The 16,534-nt window shown below is 42.9% G+C and overlaps 1 protein-coding gene across 2 annotated transcripts in view; it reads right to left on the bottom strand.

Moving 5' to 3' along the window:
* fancc (FA complementation group C) overlaps window positions 1–16,176 on the bottom strand; it is a 208,020-nt gene extending 191,844 nt beyond the window's left edge. For both annotated transcript variants that reach the window (XM_087997378.1, XM_087997374.1), the window contains exon 1: window positions 16,132–16,176. The gene's annotated coding sequence lies outside the window, so the exon portion shown is untranslated. The remainder of the gene's footprint in view (window positions 1–16,131) is intronic.
* Window positions 16,177–16,534: the final 358 nt, after the last annotated feature.

Genomic DNA, 16,534 nt, shown 5'->3' with positions numbered 1-16,534 from the left:
TTCGCCAGTTACAGGAACTGTTGTTGAGTCTTAGAAAGCAGAGGGTGGATGTTGCCCTGTTACAGGAGACTCCTCTTAAATGTCAAGGAACACGAAGTTGCAGCAGGGTGAGTTTGATTGGGTGTTTTTGTCATCTTTTAGTACAAGGAGCAGAGGAGTGGCAATTCTCATCTGGAATGGTCTCCCATTTAATTTAATAGTTTGTGTTAGAGTATGATTGGTTTGTTATTCTCGAGGCCGTTATACATGGCGAGGAATATGGTATTTTGAATGTCTACTGTCCTCCGGCTCACCCTCTTAAATTTCTGACTGATGCAGTAAGCTGATAGCCTTGGCGTTGTGGCATATTATTATAGGAGGGAGCTTTAATTGCCTTATGGATCCTATGCTGGATATCCAAAGGACCCCCAAAGCTTTCTTCGCAATCTGGGCAGTTGGGTGACCTATGCTTGGAACTGGGGTTGGTGGACGTCTGGAGACGTTTACACCCCACAGGCAGGGATTTTATGTTCTTTTCCAATCCACACAAAAGGCCACACAAGGATTGATTATTTCCTAACTCCTGCGGCTTTTTTAGATTTGGTGGTATCCTGTTCAATTGAGAATATTGCCATTTCTGATCATGCAGCGGTGTATTTAATGGTTAAGATTAAGGATGATGCAATGGGCTCACGGTACTGGTGAATGGATCCCATCTTCCTCAAGGATAGCAAGTTTGTAGAAGACTTCTCCAGGGAATTTGAAGCTTTTTTGGCCACCGACTCAGGTACAGCTAGTAATCCGTCCATTCTTTAGGAGACTGCTAAGGCCTATGCTAGAGGGATAATTATCTCATACTCTGACAGCCAGAAGCAACAGAGGGGAGAGTGGCAGTGTCTGCTTGAGGCATGACTGAAGGCAGCAGCAACGAATTATTACAGTAGACTGTCGATGGCTAAACTACAATGGATTACAGCTCTCCGGTCTACCTTAAACTTCATGCTAACGCATACAGCAAGGGCTGTTTGAGCATGATGACAGGCCAGGTAAACACTTGGTCAGGAAGAAGATTGCCTCCCAGTCTATTGATTCTATTAGGGAAGGGAATGGGACTCTTACTTATGATGCTAAAAAGATCAATGAGGCGTTTTGGAGGTTTTACTCTGAACTTTATCAGTCTGAATGCAGCGAGGACAGATGGGATAAGATGGGAGTATTTTTTTTAGGAATTTGGATCTTCCTGGTGTACCTGCAGAGCAGGTGTCTCTCCTTAATGCTCCGTTAACTGGAAAAGAGATAGGAGGAAGCGGTGAGGCAAATTCATCTCCCTTAGATGTATATGGGGAAAAAGCTTTTTAGCATCCTCACTTTTGTGCGAGGAGGAACATACTGATGTGCTGGGTGTCTAAGAAGCTCCCAGCACTGTCGGGGTGGCAGAAGTTAATTATGGAACACATTCCTTTAGACTTTCTTGCAAACATGGTGCACCAGAAAACAGACAATTTTTTTTTAAATCAGACATAGCAGCTCTTTTTGAATTATTTGTGAGCAGATCTGTCCGCCATTTTAATTAGGGCTTTGTCTAGCCATGGTGGTTTGGTTTAATAAGCCTAATGTCCTGAGAGGAAACATTTTGAGCAAACGTGGATTTAATAATTGATGCTCTCGAAGGTTAAGAGCTGAAGTCTTGTTACACAGAGTGGCGTTATTTATTTATTTATTTATTGATGTGTCATGAGTGTAGTTGTGAGATCTTTTGTAGAGTAGTATAGTCGTTGGTTTATTGTTATTTGCTGTTGTTTTTGTTGTTATGATGTTACATACTCATATTTTTGTAATTTTTAAAGGATTTTTTTCAATAAAAATATTTTTTTGAACAGTAACACTTGGAGGAAGCATTCAGGGTAGCAAAAGCACAAAATATATTGAGTGGGGGATTTCAGTGTCATCCTCAGAGAGTCGCTTGGTAGCAGTACTACAGATTAAGCTGGTTGGTTCCTAAAGACAGCGAGACTGCGTCTAGGTGAGCAAAAAGTATACTTGATTTCATCTTTACCAATCTGCCTGCTGCAGTTGCACCTGTCCATGACCACTATACAGTCCTTGTGGAGATAAAGTCCCACCTTCACACTGAGAATGCCCTACATTGTACTGTCTGGCACTATCACTGTATTAAATGGGACAGACTTCAAACAGATCTAGCAAATCAAGACTGGGCATCCACAAGGTTTTGTGGACCATTAACAGCAGCAAAATTGTACAATCTGCAACCTCATGGCCCAGTATATCCTTCAAGGGATTAACCCTGGTTCAATAGGGTGCAAGAGGGCATGCCAGGAGCAGTTCCAGGAATACCTTAAAAGGGGAGGTGTAAGCCTAGTGAAGCTACCAAACAGCATAAGCCGCAAGTGATAAAATAGAGCTGAGCAAACTCACAACCAGGGGATCAGATCGAAGGTCAGCAGTCCTGAATGGTGGCAGACAATTAAACAACTCAGTGGAGGGTAAGGCTCAACAATTATCTCCAACTTCAATGATGGAAGAGCCCAACTCATCAGTGCAAAAGATAATGCTGAAGCATTTGCAACAATCTTTAGCCAGAAGTGCCATGTGGATGATCCATCTTGGTCTCCTCCAGTGGTCCCCAATATTACAGATGCCAGTCTTCAGCCAATTCAATTCACTTCACTTCAAATGATATCAAGAAATGGTTGGAGGCACTAGATACTACAAAAGCTATGGGCCCTGACAACACTCGGACAATTGTACTGAAAACTTGTGCTCCAAAACTTTTCATCCCCCTAGCCAAGTTGTTCAAGTACAGTTACAATATTGGCATCTACCTGACAATGTGGAAGATTGTGCAGGTATGTCTTGTACACTCAGTCAATGAGCAGCCCAATCTCCTCTTGATCACCAGTAAAGTGATGGAAAGTGTCATCACTAGCGCCATCATGCAGTACCTGCTCAGCAATGGAGAGTTTGGGTTCTGCCAGGGCCACTCAGCTCCAGACCTCATTACAGCCTTGGTTCAAACATGGACAAAGAGCGGAATTCCATAGGTAAGGAGAGAGTGACAACACTTGACATCAAGGTCATATCCAACTGAGTGTGGCATTAGGAAGCCCTAGCAAAACTTCAATGGATATCAGAGTACTCTGTCTCTGCTGATTGGAGCCAAACAGCCCATCGAGTCCACACTGACCCTTCGAAGACCATTCCCCCTCCCATTTCCCCAAACCCTATCCCTGCAGTTCCCATGGCTAACTCACCCAACATGCACATCCCTGGACACTATGGGGTAATTTAGCATTGAGAAAGTGAGGACTGCAGATGCTGTAGACCAGAGTTGAAAATTGTGGTGTTGGAAAAGCGCAGCAGTCCAGGCAGCATCTGAGGAGCAGGAGAATCGACGTTTCGGGCATAAGCCCTTCTTCAGGAATGACGCTGGTGTACTAAGCGGGCTGAGACAAAAGGTGGGGAGGGGGGGGGCGCTGGGAATGCAATAGGTGGAAGGAGGTGAGGGTGAGGGTGAGGGTGATAGACCGGAGAGGTAGGGAAGAAGATTGCAGGTCAAGAGGGCGGTGCTGAATCTAGGGGTTGGGACTGAGATAAGTTGGGGGGGAGGGGAAATGAGGAAGTTGGAGAAATCTACATTCATCCCGTGTGGTTGGAGGGTTCCTAGGCAGAAGATGAGGCACTCTTCCTCCAGGTGTCATGTGGCCAGGGTCTGGCGATGGAGGCGGCCAAGGACCTGCATGTCGTTGGGTGGGAGGGGGAGTTAAAGTGTTCAGCCACGGGGCGGTTGGGTTGATTGGTGAGGGTGTTCCAGAGGTGTTCCCTGAAATGTTCCGCAAGTAGGCGGCCTGTCTCCCCAATGTACAGGAGTCCCAGAGGCGTTCCCTGAAACACAATTCAGCATGGCCAATCCATCTAACCTGCACATCTTTGGACTGTGGGAGGAAACTGGAGCACCCAGGGGAAACCCACACAGCCACAGGGAGAATATGCAAACTCCACACAGTCACCGGAGTGTGGAATCAAACTCGGGTCGCAGGCACCGTGAGGCAGTAGTGCTAACCACTGAGCCACCATGCTGCCCTTAAGTCACTGTGGTATCATTGTCATTTTTGCACTCTATTTCATATGGGTTTGTATCTTAGTACTAAGTTAAATAATTAAGACTTTGGTCTATAAATTAGACCTGACATGATTTGAATTGAATTACTTCACATTGCATTTGTCACATGAGGCAGCAGATTGTACAACTGCCCACTTAGTTTAGTGCCAGTGAACTACAAGTGCCAGTTGCTGCCATAAGGCAGCTAAATTGGCTGGTTGGTATGCCCTCACATATGGGGAAGATGGTTGTCGTTGTTGGAGTGCAGGCATTTCAACTCCAGGACATCTCTGCAGGAGTTCCTCAGAGCAGTGTCCTAGGCCCAAACATCTTCAGTTGCTCCATCAATCATTTTCCTTCCATGATAAAGTTAGAAGTGGGGATGTTTGTCAACAATTGCACAATGTTCAGTACCATGCCCGAACCATTACACGCTGAAGCAGTCGATGTTTAAATGGGCTGACAAGTGACAAGTAACACACACACACACACACCACAAAAATGCCAGACAATGACCATCGCCAATAAGAGGCAATCTAACCACTGCCCTTTGACATTCAATGGTGTTACCATCACTGAATCCTGCTATTAATATCCTTGGATATGCCATTGATCAGAAAATCAACTAGACTGAGCAACACTGCAAGTAACTCACCTCCTGACTCCCCAAAGCCTGTCCACCATCTACAAGGCATAGGTCAGGAGTGTGGGGGAATACTCCCCACTTGCCTGGATGGGTGCAGCTCCAACAACACAAGAAGCTTGAAACTATTCAGGACAAAGCAGCCTGTTTTTATAGGTACCACATCCACCCACCACTGATGCTCAGTAGCAACAGTGCGTACTATCTACAAGATAGACAATAGATGATAGGTGCAGGAGTAGGGCATTCTGCCCTTCGAGCCAGCACCACCATTCATGATGATCATGGCTGATCATCCTCAATCATTATCCTGTTCCTGCCTTATCTCCATAACTCTTGATTCCACTATCCTTAAGAGCTCTATCCAACTCTTTCTTGAAAGTATCCAGAGACTTGGCCTCCACAGCCTTCTGGGGCAGAGCATTCCATACACCCACCACTCTCTGGGTGAAGAAGTTTCTCCTCAACTCTGTTCTAAGTGGCCTACTCTTTATTTTTAAACTGTCCTCTGGTTCGGGACTCACTCATCATCGGAAACATGTTTTCTGCCTCCAGAGTGTCCAATCCTTTAATAATCGTATATGTCTCAATCAGATCCCCTCTCAGCCTTCTAAATTCAAGTGTATACAAGCCCAGTCACTCCAATCTTTCAGTGTAAGATAGTCCCGCCATTCCGGGAATTGATCTCGTCAAAATTTAGAAATTCCCTCCCTTAGGACATTGTGGGTCAACCCACAGCATGTAGATTCACACAGAAAGAATGCATTTGCACGTTCCTGACATTTTGATGTTGTGACGACTTGGGCAGGAGAAGGTATCAAGGGTGCTATGTTGGCACATAATATGCCAAATAGTGTTCTATCTGAATGTGACAGTTCAAGAAAGCAGTTCACTACCACCTTCTCAAGGGCAACTAGGGACAAGCAGTAAATGCTGGCCAGCCAGCAACACCAATGTTTCATGAATGAAAAAAATTACTCAACCTCCATATCAAACAGAACATTTGAGTGCAACATCCAACTGATGGCACATGAAATTCAGCAGAAATCATTAGAATATGCTGAGAAGCAAGACTGCATCAAGTACAAACATCAAATGGCATGACAGAGCAATGAAAGAGATGCCAAATCAGAATCTAATGTGGCACAAATATTATTGACCATTTATCAGCCAAAGCTTTATTGATGCCAATGTCTTCTTGTATATGGGAACAGACTCCTTCATATCTTACCAAGTTGAGAATGGAACTGCACACAAATCATCAAACATCCCCAACTCTGAACTCACGTTGGAGAAAAAGTAATTGATAATACAGCTGAAGATGGTTGGGCCTAGCATACGGTCCATCATATGGCCTCCAACAAACAGAACCTTCTCTCTTTTCAAAGTATGACTCCAACCAAAGTAAAGATCCTCCACCCATGATTCACTTTGGTTTCCCCTTTTCCTCTTCCATGCCATGTGGCAGACATTCACTTGCTCATCTTACAATTACTCAATCACACAGCTGGCAGGGATAAAATAATTGCAGCACGTTACATGCAAAAGACCACAGGAGGGAGCTCCCCAAACTCAGTAGTTCACCCTTATCAAGGCAGCTCATGAAGAGCCTTGCTAAAGAGAATAGTTCTCCTCATGCAGAGAATAGCTGTTGCTGTAATAAGTGTTGAGGTCAACAGCACTGTGCCAGCACCAGATTTCAGACAGATTTCCCACATTGTTGGCCTGAAAATCGAGCAAAGCCCATTACAGGTACAAACTCCAATACTTGTTGTCTTCCTAGCCCCAGGGGATGATGTATATCCATTATTGTTTTATTTTCCTCCCCTGATAATTTATCAAAGTAGTGAGGATTATAAGGAGAAGAAATTGCTAGAGTTACAGCTACATGATACTGACTTCTTTCAGAACACCAGTATATTTCACACAGTGCCACATAGAGAAGAGACCGAGATACTAAATAGTAACATGCAATGTGACACAGACCCCTACCCCCCTCCCTCACCCCAGTTACTTAAGTCTTAGAAACAGCAAAATAACCTTCCACAAGCCTGACACTTGGATGACACCTATGAAAGATTTTTTAAAATTGCATCTGAAAGCTTAAAAAAGTAGTGTGAAAAGAAGTAGGTGGATTTTGTGCACTTTGAAACGCATTACTGTTTTGTTTTCCCTGTGAAGGTTAGATTCACACAGAAAGAATGCACTTGCATGCTCCTGACATTTTGATGTTGTCATGATTTGGGCAGGAGAAGTTATCATGGGTGCTATTTTGGCACATAATATGCCAAATAGTGTTCTATCCAAATGACTTTTATTAGCAAGGAGTAGCTAGAAAGAAGCAACACAGGCATATGAGCATGGAATACAAGAGCTTGTCCATTAGGAATGCCATAACTTACGTAGGGGAGGTTAAAGAAATCTGCGAGGTCTCAAAAGGAATTGTACTTATTCATTCATGGGACTAAAATATTGCAGGCAATTTGTTGCCAGATTTAATCCTCCTTGAACTGAGTGGCTTAAATAGGCCATTTTAAAAGACAGGTGGTTCAACTACCTTGCTATGTGTTTGGAGTATAGCGTAGGCCCGACTTGGCAAGGATGGCAATGAATCAGAGGTTTTTGTTTACAATAATCGGTGATTGTTTTATGGTCACCATTACTGTGACAAACTTTCAATTTCAGATTTTTTTTAAAAATTGAATTTAAACTCCCCAGCTGCCATTCTGCATCAGCCCAGACTTCTGGATTATTACATCAGTAACATTACCCTCTGCCAATGTTTCCCCATTGAGAACTCAGTGCAAACTCAACAAAATCAAACAAGAACTTAAAGTGTTAAAATTATTGGGTTTGCATGTCCTGTTGTGGGGTGGTCTAATCAGTGGCCTTAAAACGTTAAAAGAATTCAATAGTGCGATAGGAAAAAAAGGCTTTCCTCGTGACAAGCTGAGAAAGCTAAAAATCTGAGGAGTGAAAATCAAAAAATATTTTTTCAAAGCACAATGGAAATCTGGACTGAGTCTCAAAAAAGGCTGTATTGTATGAGGCATGACTTCTCCAATCATGCAAGCAGACTGGTGACTGAATGTAAACAAGACAGTGCGGCCTCAAAGTGCATTATAGAACAGCTCCATAAGCACCAGAAAATTTGATGATAGCCTTTTAAAAAGTCCACCAGTTCTAGAAATGGCTTCCATACAAGTTTGAAAAAAATTACTTTTGCTATTTGTGCTAAAATGTCAAAGATTAACTATTCCATACTGCTCAAATTCCAAACCCCCCACCAAAATGATCTACATCAGTGTTAGGAACACACGAACATTAGTACAAGAGTAGGCTAATCAACCGATAAAGCATTGTCATTCAATATAATAATGACTGATTGAATCAGTTGTTGTTGCGTCACCATAGTCTTACCAGACCATAGGGGCTGCTCTCTCATTAGAAAGAGAAGCGACTGGTGGTGATTTAACCTGAGGGTCACAAGACCTCAGGCAAGAGAAGAGATTGAGTGTCCTTCATGGTAACCTCAAACCAGTGATGGGAATTGAACCCATGCTGTTGGCATCATACTGCTTCCCAGAGTATCGAATACCTTGATGCCTTTTAGTTACCATATCTTCTCAACTCTGCACATCACTAGTAATCAGAAATTTATCACTTTCTAACTTAAACACATTCAAAGACTGAGACTCAAAGTTTCTATGGTAGAGAATTTCAAAGGTTCACAAGCCTCCAAGCAAACTAATTTATTCTCATTTTGGACTGAAGTGGCACCCCATTATTTTCAAACTATGCCCATTGGTTTTAGACTCCATCTAGGGAAACATCTTGCCTTGTGTTTATGGTGCCTATACCTTTAAGCATTTTACAGGTTTCAGTGGGATCACCTTTCATTCTTCGAAACGCTAAAGGATACCAGGTCCAGTTTACCCAATCTCTCTTCATTGGACAGTCCACTATCTCAGAACAAGTCTGATGAAACATTATTATACTCGCTTTATGGCAAAATATCGTTCCTGAGATAAGGATACCAAAACTGCACTCCAGGTGTAGTCTAACCAAGCTCCTATAAAACTGAAACAAGATTTCACCACCCTGTGTTAAAATCCTCTTGCAATAAAGGCTAACATTCCATTAATCTTCATAATACCTTGCTGTATTTGCACATTAGCCTTCAGTAACTTATTAACAAGGATTTCTGGGTCCTTTGTTTAGCAATACTTTTAAATCTCTTACTATTTAAGAAATACTCTGCACATCCGCTTCTCCTACCAATTTTAATAACCTCACATATCACATTATATTGCATATGCCATGTTTTTGCCCATTCAGTAAGCCTACCCAAGTACTCCAGGAAATATTTTACATTTTCCTCTCAATTCACATTCCCACTTAGCTTTGTAATATCAGCAAATTTGGAAATATTACATTTGGTTCCAACTCCAAATCACTGAATGGGCTCCAGCTGTTCACAAATACTGATTCTTGTGGTAGCCCACTAATCACAGGTTATCAACGTTACGTAGTCTACAATGACTTCAGAAAGGCATTTTACAAGGTGAAGGTGGAAAAGTGTGAGGTGATGTATTTTGAGAAGATTAAGAAGGCATGGGAGTAGATGTTGGGTGGTAGGACCATTGGGAGTATGGAGGAAAGAGGCCTTGATGTGTATCTTCGTAGATACTTGCAAGCAGCAAGACAGGTAGATAATGTGGTTAAAACAGCATATGGGATTACTTGCCTTTACTAATCCAGGCATTGAATAAAAGTACAAAGAGACTATGATAGAGTTTTATGCTATGTTAGTTAGGCCACAGCTGGAAGATTATATGCAGTTCTGGTCACTATACTATAGGAAGGATGTGCTTGCTTTAGAAAGTGTGCAGAGGAAATTCACCAGGATGATGCCTGGGCTGGAGCAGCTTTAAAGACAGACTAGATAGGCTGTTGTTTGCCCTGGAGCAGAGAGTGGAGGTGTATCATTTTCTGAGTGGTGTAGATAAGGAAAAACATTTCCCTGAGTAGAGAGGTCAGTTACGAAGGGGCATAGTTTTAAAGTATGGAGTACAAGATTTAGAGTGGATTTAGAAAAATTTTGTTTTCACTCAGAGGGTAGTGTGTGGCTGGAACTTACTCTCTGAAAGAAGTGGGAACCCTCAAGACATCAAAGAACTATTTAAATGAACACTTGAAACCAAAGCATAAATGAAAACAACCAAGCAGTAGAAAATGGAATGAGTGTTTGATATCTGAAGTGGAGACAATGGAGGGGCCTTTTCTACGCAATAAAAACTCTATCTACTGACTGAACTGGTCGAATCTTAAACTGCTCAACTGTACTTGTGAGAGGTGGTGAGGGAAACACTAAGACAGAAAAATGTACTTGAACCTTCTTTACCAATCAACCTGTCATATACAGATCTTTCCGTAACCATATTGGTAGAAGTGACTCCTGCACAGCCCTTACGGAGACCCAATCTTATCTTGACATTGAGGATACCCTCCATTAATGTCGTGTGGAACAGCAATTATGCTAATTGTGACAGTGTTCAACAGATCTGACAACTTAAAATTGGGCATCCCTGCAGTACTGTGGGCCATCAGCAAAACGGTATTCAACCACAATATGTAACCTCAAGCTGGGAGGAAATCAATCTTGATTCAAAAGAAGAGTGCAGGGGATGTGCCAGGAGCAGCATCAAACATACCCAAAATTGAGGTTTCAGTCTGGGATGAAGCTACAATACAGGACTACTTGTATTCCAAACAGCAGGCACAGCACACAAACGACAAGGCAAAGTGAACACACAACCCACAGGTCAGATTTAGGCTCTGCAATCCTGCTTCATGCAGTGATGAATAGTGGTAAACAAGCAACTTACAGGAGATGGGCCTCCACAAATAATTTTACTGTTAATGATGGAAGGTCCCAGCAAAATAATGCAAATGACAAGGCTGAAACATGTGCTTCTATCTTCAGAGAGAAGTGCTGAATGGATGATCCATCTTGGCCTCTTCCCAAGATGCCAGTCTTCCACCAGTTCAATTGGTGATATCAAGAAACAGCTGAATGCACTGAATATTGAAAGACTATGGGCCTTGGGAACATTCAGGCACCAGCAACACCCCTAGTCAAGCCATTCCAGTTCATTTCCAAGACTAGCATCTAACTGACATTGTGGAAAATTGCTCAATACATCCTGTGCACAAAAAGCTGGACAAATTCAACATAGCCAATTACTGTCTTACCTGTCTACTCACTGTCAGCAAATGGATGGAAGGAGCGGTTGACAATGCTCTTAAGTGGCACTTACAAAGGAATAACTTGATTGCTAACTTTCAGTTTAGGCTTTACCAGAGCCATTCAGCTCCTTCATTATAACCTTGTTCCAAACATGGACAGAAGAATAAAACTTCAGGTGTGAGGTGAGTGCAACTGCCCTTGAAATCAAGTTGGTGTTTGACTACGAATGGCATCAAGAACCACTAGCAAAACTTGAGTCAATGGATTGAACACCTTGAACATTGGCAACTAAGTGTACTATCTCCAAAATACACTGGACCAACACAAGGCTTCTTCAACAGGATCTTCCTAATGCACAAACTCTATAACCAAGAAGATCAAGAGCAATCGACGCAACCAATGTTTCCTACAAATCAACTTGTGTGAGGATCCTGTCACTTTAAAAAAGATTATTTTATCCTGGGTTTTGTTTTGAGGGAAGCTTGTAAAGACAGAGGTACCGAAATGGCTACTGACTACAGCCTAAGCAAACAACTTGGAAGGCCTTTAGGTTTTGTTTTTAAAAACTAGTATAATGGAAGCAGATTGAATGGGAGTGGCCAATTCTCACAGACCAGGCTTTCTAGTTTTTTTTAAGCTTTAGCAGCTAGAGGCTGTTTGGCGTCCCAAAGACTGGGTATTTTGGGACTGGCTGATGGGCATTTCAACTCCACATACCCGCATTCTCCCCGTAGCCCTTAATTCCTTGTGACATCAAGAATTTATCAATCTCTGCCTTGAAGACATTCAGCGTCCCAGCCTCCACTGCACTCTGCGGCAATGAATTCCACAGGCCCACCACTCTCTGGCTGAAGAAATGTCTCCGCATTTCTGTTCTGAATTTACCCCCTCTAATTCTCAGGCTGTGTCCACAGGTCCTAGTCTCCCCGCCTAACGGAAACAATTTCCTAGCACCCACCCTTTCCAAGCCATGTATTATCTTGTAAGTTTCTATTAGATCTCCCCTTAATCTTCTAAACTCCAATGAATACAATCCCAGGATCCTCAGCCGTTCCTCGTATGTTAGACCTACCATTCCAGGGATCATCCGTGTGAATCTCCACCGGACACGCTCCAGTGCCAGTATGTCCTTCCTGAGGTGTGGGGACCAAAACTGGACACAGTACTCCAAATGGGGCCTAACCAGAGCTTTATAAAGTCTCAGTAGCACATCGCTGCTTTTATATTCCAACCCTCTTGAGATAAGAGACAACATTGCATTCGATTTCTTAATCACGGACTCAACCTGCATGTTTACCTTTAGAGAATCCTCAACTAGCACTCCCAGATCCCTTTGTACTTTGGCTTTACGAATTTTCTCACCGTTTAAAAAGTAGTCCATGCTTGTATTCTTTTTTCCAAAGTGCAAGACCTCGCATTTGCTCACATTGAATTCCATCAGCCATTTCCTAGACCACTCCCAAACTGTCTAGATCCTTCTGCAGCCTCCCCACTTCCTCAGTCTCCCCACTTCCTCAATACTACCTGCCTGTCCACCTAACTTTGTATCATTGGCAAACTTCGCTAGAATGCCCCCAGTCCCTTCATCCAATCATTAATATATAATGTGAACAGCTGCGGCCCCAACACTGAACCCTGCGGGACACCGCTTGTCACCGGCTGCCATTCCGAAAAAGAACCTTTTATCCCAACTCTCTGCCTTCTGTCAGACAGTCAATCCTCAATCCATACCAGTAGCTCACCTCGAACACCATGGGCCCTCACCTTGCTCAGCAGCCTCCCGTGTAGCACCTTATCAAAGGCCTTTTGGAAGTCTAGGTAGACCACATCCACTGGGTTTCCCTGGTCTAACCTACTTGTCACCTCTTCAAAGAATTCCAACAGGTTTGTCAGGCACGACCTCCCCTTACTAAATCCATGTTGACTTGTTCTAATCCGACCCTGCTCTTCCAAGAATTTAGAAACCTCATCCTTAATGATGGATTCTAGAATTTTACCAACAACCGAGGTTAGACTAATTGGCCTATAATTTTCCATCTTTTGTCTTGATCCTTTCTTGAACAAGGGGGTTACAACAGCGATCTTCCAATCATCTGGGACTTTCCCTGACTCCAGTGACTTTTGAAAGATCTCAACCAACGCCTCCACTATTTCCTCAGCCACCTCCCTCAGAACTCTAGGATGTAGCCCATCGGGGCCAGGAGATTTATCAATTTTAAGACCTTTTAGCTTTTCTAGCACTTTCTCTTTTGTAATGGCAACCATACTCAACTCAGCCCCCGACTCCCTTTAATTGTTGGGATATTACTCATGTCTTCCACTGTGAAGACTGATGCAAAGTACTTATTAAGTTCTCCAGCTATTTCCTTATCTCCCATCACTAGGCTTCCAACATCAATTTGAAGTGGCCCATGTCTACTTTTGCCTGTCGTTTGTTTCTTATGTATTGAAAGAAACTTTTACTATCATTTCTAATGTTACTGGATAGCCTACCTTCATCTTTGATCCTCTCCTTCCTTATTACTCTCTTTGTTATCCTCTGTTTGTTTTTGTAACCTTCCCAATCTTCTGATTTCCCAGTGCTTTTGGCCACTTTATAGGATCTCTCTTTTTCTTTAATACATTTCCTGACTTTCTTTGTCAGCCATGGCTGTCTAATCCCTCCTGCCATTTTTGCTCTACTGTCTTCCCTGCTAGGCTCTGCTTCCAGTCTATTTTCGTCAGTTCCTCTCTCATGCCCTCATAATTACCTTTATTTAACTGTAACACCATTACATCCGATTTTGCCTTCTCTCTTTCAAACTGCAGACTGAACTCTACCATATTATGATCGCTGCTTCCTAAGTGTTCCCTTACTTTAAGATTTTTTATAAAGTCTGGTTCATTACATAGCACTAGGTCCAGAATAGCCTGCTCCCTTGTGGGCTCCATGACAAGCTGTTCCAAAAAGCCATCCTGTAAGCATTCCATGAATTCCCTTTCTTTGGATCCACTGGCAACATTATTTACCCAGTCCACCTGCATATTGAACTCTCCCATCATCACCGTGACCTTGCCTTTCTGACATGCCTTCTCTATTTCCCGGTACATGTTGCACCCCTGGTCCTGACCACTGTTAGGAGGTCTGTACATAACACATTTTAAAAATTCCAGAAGATTTGTCAAGTATGATTTCCCTTTAGTGAATCAATGTTGACTTGGAATGAGCCTGTCATCGCTTTCCAAAAGCTTAGTTATTCAATAAAATAGATTTCACTTAAGTGTTTAAAATAATTAGAATATTAAAATTGGTCCACATGAACAGAATATTAGATTGGAGTCAGCTTTTTGAAGCAGAGTCAAAAAGTGTGGCACTGGAAAAGCAGTCAGTCAGGCAGCATCAGAGGAGCAGGAGAGTCAACATTTTTAGCATAAGCTCTTTATCATCCTGATGACACCAACATAGTTGGTCAAATCTCAGATGGTAACGAAACAGGTGGAGGTGGAAAACCTGGAAAAATGGTGCACTGAGAAAAACCTAGCTCTCAATGCCAGAAAAACCAAGGAACTCATTATTGACTTTCGGCAGGATGTTACTCATGCTCCTCCTACACATTAACAGCACAGAGGTGGAACGGATGGAGAGTGTCAAGTTCCTGGGAGTAGTCATCCTCAAGATTTCTTGGACTCTTCATGTAGACGCACTGGTTACAAAGGCCCGACGTCTCTTCTTCCTCAGGCAGCTCAGGAAATTTGGTATGACAGCAAATACTCTTGCCAACTTTTATAGGTGTGCCATCGAGAGCATTCTGTCTGGATGTACCACTACCTGATATGGCAACTGTACCATTCAAGATCGGAGACGGTTACAGAGAATGGTGAACTTGGCCCGGACAATTACAAAGGCCAACTTCCCATCTATGAAATCCAACTACCAGGTCCGCTGTCAAGGAAAGGTTGCCAGCATTCTCAAAAATCCATCCCACCCTCGCAATGTTTTTCTACAACCCCGCCAACAGAGAGAAGGTACAGAAGTCTGAACACAGGCACCAGCCGGTTTTGAAACAGTTTCTACCCTACAGTTGTTAGAATACTGAATGGACTCACATTAACATTCTTAACATTCAACTGTACCTGTGTTTTTGTTTTTGCTGCTGTTTACCTATTAATTACTTATCTATGCTACTTAACTATGTGATATGCCTGTATTGCTTGTAAGACGAAGCTTTTCACTGTGCCTCACTACACGTGACAATAAATTCAATTCAATTCAATTCAATTCAATGAAGAGTTATGCTCAAAACATCAACTCTCCTGCTTCTTGGATGCTGTCTGAGCGGCTGTGCTTTTCCAGCACCACAGTTTTTGACTGATATCCAGCATCTGCGGTCTCATGTTCTCCTGGAATTCTGAAGCATTCACACTGTACTTGGAATATTATCTTTTTCTCTCTATGGATGCTGCCAGACCTGCTGAGTTTCTCCAACTTTGTGCTTATTTCAGATTTTCAGCATCCACAGTATTTTGGCATTTATTGTAGGAGAGACAGGCAGGAGGCTGGAAGAACACACTTGTCTACCCCTGGCTTGCTGTGTTCTTTCAGTTTCCTGCTTGTCTGCCTTGGATTCCAGCATCTGCAGTTTTTTGTCTCTAACTTTATTGTATGGGATACAGACTTGTGTGGGCCCACGTCGGCAGTAGAGGTTACATAAGCAGAAGACTAGGCCGGCTGTCAGGTGGCATTTAATATCACAGAAATATTGACTCATTTAACTACAGTTGTTTCAGACAATTTGCTGCAAACTTTCAGGAGTGTTAACTGCACCGCAAATTCAATCTAAATGCTGAATGGGAGGCTTTTGGGCCCTCAATGAATTTCCCAGAGCTGGACCCACTGGTTTGGTCCAAGGTTCTATCGGTTTATTTTGCATCTTGGCTAAGCTGAATGTGTATTTTAAACAAAATTCTGCTCCCTGTCTGTCGAATAAACATTGCCCACAAAGCGAGTCAGAGCTTGCTCATTGTTTCTTTCACGAAGAATATAGCGTGCAGAATGTGATGCTACAGAAACACCGGAACAGACAACATTCAGAGGAAACTTTAGTGCCTTTGAATCTAGAACTAGACAGTGATACGTGTAGAATTGTTCAAGTTACTAACCTACAAATCCACTCGCTCACTCCGTCTGAATCCGGAACCAACGCTCGAGCTTCCCGCCCGCTTTGATTGACAGCTGCAGCCTCGGCTCAACCCGGAGCAGCAGCTAACACCGCCCCCTGACTGAATCTGTCGTCGTTTTCTTCGCTCGGAGGAAAGCCATTAATTTCAAGCGTGCAATTTCAAAGACCATATTGTGAATAATGAACAGCTATGAATCACTTTAGGCTAACTCAGCAACTTGTTCTTATGGGCGGGTACTTTTCAGGACTGGTGGGTTTTTTTTAGCGCCCGTTTGCAGCACTGTTAGTTACCCTGAGCGTTGTATGTTTGCGGTTTGGGAGACTTTTGCACCATTGTTAAAGGAAATGTGTGCTAAAAACAAGTCTCACCTTCCCAAGAAACT

Source organism: Chiloscyllium plagiosum, unplaced genomic scaffold (genome assembly GCF_037043375.1).
Source record: "Chiloscyllium plagiosum isolate Xiang-an unplaced genomic scaffold, Cpla_swu_hap1 HiC_scaffold_2, whole genome shotgun sequence".
Classification (NCBI taxonomy): Eukaryota; Metazoa; Chordata; class Chondrichthyes; order Orectolobiformes; family Hemiscylliidae; genus Chiloscyllium; species Chiloscyllium plagiosum.
The sequence above is the reverse complement of the archived record's forward strand: the minus strand, read 5'-3'. Positions and strand labels throughout refer to the sequence as shown.